The 4,015-nt window shown below is 37.1% G+C and overlaps 1 long non-coding RNA gene across 1 annotated transcript; it reads right to left on the bottom strand.

Annotated features, from left to right (window-relative positions):
• Nucleotides 1–954: 954 nt before the first annotated feature.
• LOC141608997 (uncharacterized) lies at nt 955–3,486 on the bottom strand. Its single transcript, XR_012527116.1, has 3 exons — nt 3,222–3,486; nt 3,003–3,098; nt 955–1,397 (listed from the first exon to the last, which is right to left on the bottom strand). It is a non-coding gene; the product is annotated as an uncharacterized LOC141608997 (long non-coding RNA).
• Between the last annotated feature and the right edge of the window lie 529 nt (nt 3,487–4,015).

Genomic DNA, 4,015 nt, shown 5'->3' with positions numbered 1-4,015 from the left:
CTAGGATTCTAAAAACCCCACCTTTTTATTACAACAACAATAAATAATAATAATCAAATAATAAATAAAGACTCGGGCTATTCCTCCATCTTCCCCTTGCCCTTGTCATTCTTATCATATTTCTTGTCACGACCTCGAGTCGGACGCTCTTGCGCCACTTCAGACCTAATCACCAACGGTCTTTCTCGAGGCCTAGCCTTTCCCTTCTTGCCAATCACCATTTCCGCGACAGGAGTAGTCTTTGGTTTCTTTGAAGGATAAACAACTTGAAACCCGGCTTCTTCTTCTCCCTCTGTCAGATGCTTCTCTTTCTCTTTCTCTCCCTCGTGCACCTTGTAGTCAACAGGCTCGCGTTTCCTCAGTCTCTTGCGCTCTTCCGGAGTAGTAGCCTTTCTCCATCTCAGATAAGAATCTGACACCCACAAGGCATTGGCAGAGAAATTCAAGAACCACATCACTACAAGAAAAACTGTTTTGGGCGACAAAACATTTTGTCGCCCAAAGGGCTGTTTTCGTCGCCCATACGCTTGTGCAACGAAAATAATTTCGTCGTGGCTTCGTCGCCCAAGGCTCGACGCCCTTTCCCATATGTGCAACGACAATGAATTTCATTGCCCATTGGAAACTTTGTGCAACGAGTTAGTATCGTCGCCCAATATATATTTTGTGCAACGAACTATGCTTGTTGCCAATGAGGCTACTATGGGCGTCGACTGATTTTGTGGCCCTTAATCATTTTTAAGGCAACAAATTGATAAATCGTTGTTGAAAGAGAGAATAATGTGCGTCAACATTTTCGTTGCCCATGTTTAGTTGGCTGACGACAATAATTATTTGCTTTCCTACCTCTGAGACGTTAATCGCATAAAAAATGCAGTGGACGTCTCATTATCGTTCGTGTTTTCTTTCGAGCTCTAGTGAATTCATTTTGGTAAAAAGGATGGGTTTCTTTTTTCTTTTTTGCTAGAATGTAAGTGATGTATTGATAAAGAATGAATATACAAGGATTGTATCTCATGGAAAATAGGAACAGACTCCTATCTTTCCAAAACTAATATTGTCAAAGATTAGTTCCACATCCACAATGTCTCTAATTCATGCTAATACGCTCAACACATCTTGCATCTTTTCCTTTTAAAGGGGGCTTAATCAACTGGTTGCATCTTAACTGAATCTCCTCCTTAGTTTGCTGCAGAATAATATTTGGGCTATAAATGACATCCTCCATCCTAGCTCTATTTCTTTGCTGCCATACATAGTATACACTTGCACTAGAAATGGCTCGAATGTACTTAAGCTGCAACTTTGTTCTCCTGCAATTTTGTAGTCATGTCAAGGATTCTGCTCTTGCCGTCTTAATGCCAAGCCATGATTTCATACCTTTGATAATTCTAGAGCTGTACTGACAATAAAAGAATAAAATGAGATTCAGAACATGTGATAAGGCCGTTGCATGTTATACAACGATCTTATTTGAGATTGTGTGAATAAGTAAAGGTTGGTCTAGATGAAGAATTCAGGTTATACTTGAGATTAAGCTCAATAATCATCACAAACATTGAAATTTGATTAGCAGATCCGATAGCAACCCCAAAGAAATGTACGTTTAAAGTACACAAAATATTCGAAGAATATATTCAGTACAAAACTCAGACATTAAAAAATTTGATGTGCTCAAATTTAGAGGATGAATGTCAAATTATAATAACAAATTGCCATAAAAGAAGACAAACCAACTTGTTTTTGAAAGCGAAAATTATGATGGCCAGCATGTCAAACAGCCCATAGAGTAAAATACAAAATAAGAGTTTTGCCTTGAAAAGTTAAGCTTGAATAAATCAGTGAAAAAGTATGATCTAAATTGAAGTCATGTGAATCAAAGAAAATTCAGGTTTGCAAAGTGAGCATCATATGAAAATATGTTCTTAGAAACCATCTCAAAGGCGAAATGTGGTATGATAAAATTCAAACACTCAGCTACAAGCAACCAACATAATTGAAAACTTTTACATCAAAATTAATTTTTGACATTCAAAAACAATAGAACCCATGGAGTACCCAAGGCAGTTCATAATCAGACACTCAAACTATCTATCTATGGACAATATAGTAGACATATTTCATCAAACTACTTGTGTACAACAGCTTTGCACTAGCTAGTTTACTATATGTTCATAATGTATCTGCCATCACTAGGTGTCGAGACAATTGCCGTTTTATTTGAATATAGCGTAGGCTATAGAAAAATATTGTGGTTTATCATTTGTCAAGAGTATTGAAAATTACCCATAATAACAAGTTCAAAACCGAATTCTATCAAATCAGTAAACTTAGAGTAGTCTTTGAAGAGTTGAATAAGATCTCGAGAAAAATAACTTAAGGAAAACAAAAAGGCATAAACTTTACTAAGAAATCTAGTTTGAGTGAGGATCTTATCAATAATAAGACGATAAATTGATAAGGAAAAATTCAAACGAAGCCACTAAACAACTAAATCAAGTCTTCCCCTAGCTCTCTCCTTGCAATTATCAAAAATGGAAAATGGCAAATACAAAACAAGTCACCAGATATTGTTGATTCACATGTCAAACCTCACAATTAATCAATCACATTAACTGAAGCATAACAAATTTGAAACTCTTTCACCTAAAACTGACCCCCATACACAACATTATATACTAAATTTCCCAAATTAATGCAAAAGAACCCACATTTCATTTAAAAATCAAAGACAGCCCCAGAAAGCTTAAACATTCACATAACAATCCACTAAAATGATACATCTAACACCAAATTACTGGATCATGGAAAAAGGGAGATAATTTGTAGCTACGAAAATGAAGGAACAATAATAATGACGTCAATACAAGCCACCAATGATCGGAAACTGGATAAAAAGTAAGACAAATTAGGGTTTTATTATTTGCTAAAAGTAACTGTAAATCTCAATAATCAAATATTAGTAACTTTATAAACTAAAGAACCCATCAACAAAAACATACCAGTAAAGCCTTATGTTTGACGCAAAGATGAAGCTAATTAATAGACAAAGGCCGAGTGATTATTTGAGACAACCGCAGCCGCAGCAGACGAGAAAACTACAAAGAAATGGTTAATCATAAATAAGGGGTTTTTAGCACAAAGAAATCAAATGATTTATTCAAAATCAATCAAATTCAGAAATTAGGGTTAATAATTTTAGGGAAAATTAAAATCTATACCTCGAAAACTCTTGTTTGGATAATGAACGAAGCCTAGGTAGGGCGCAAGTGGTTTCTTCTGCGACCATGGGAAGCAGACGTACGCAAATAGAGAGAAAGACGGTGGTGGTTTTCCCAATTTCTGAACAAACCTCAGCTATTTTGTTAAGGAAATTTTAGGTTGAGCGCGGGCGGTCGTGGCGGAGACTTGGAGTAGATTTTGTTCAATTTAACTTTAGAATTTTTGGGGAAATTTTAGGAGGGAAGTTTTGCGCCTTTTTTTTCGAGTAAGGGCGACAAAATAAGTAGTTCGTAGCCCATAACATCGCTTAAGGCAACGAGTTTTTAATTTTGTTGCCCAAATTGTAAAATATAGGCGACAAGTAATACAATTTGTTGCCCAATAGGATTTTTGGGTGACAAAAATCTGTTTTGTTGCACAAACTATATTTTTGGGCGACATAAATGAGGTCGACGCCCATATTACTCTCATTGTGCGACGAGTTAATAATTTGTTGCCCATACTAAACTCTTTTGTCGCCCAAAGCGATTTTTCTTGTAGTACATGTTTCTTTCGGCCCATTTAATGGCCCACTCTCGTCGACTCTCTGTAGTAAGCGCCATAGCGCTCTGCGGGACGGTGTCAAGCCTCGGGATCGTCTGTTTCAGCCCAACTTGTCTCATCAGTCTTTCCGGGAAGATACACACCATAAACTCCAATTCAGGAATACGCACGGGCCTAGTGGGATCCAAAGAAGACACTCCAGTGACAGATTTGAGGTGCCACCACGGTACGACCCACCTAATCAACGGGC

This window comes from Silene latifolia, chromosome 10, assembly GCF_048544455.1.
Source record: "Silene latifolia isolate original U9 population chromosome 10, ASM4854445v1, whole genome shotgun sequence".
Classification (NCBI taxonomy): Eukaryota; Viridiplantae; Streptophyta; class Magnoliopsida; order Caryophyllales; family Caryophyllaceae; genus Silene; species Silene latifolia.
The sequence above is the reverse complement of the archived record's forward strand: the minus strand, read 5'-3'. Positions and strand labels throughout refer to the sequence as shown.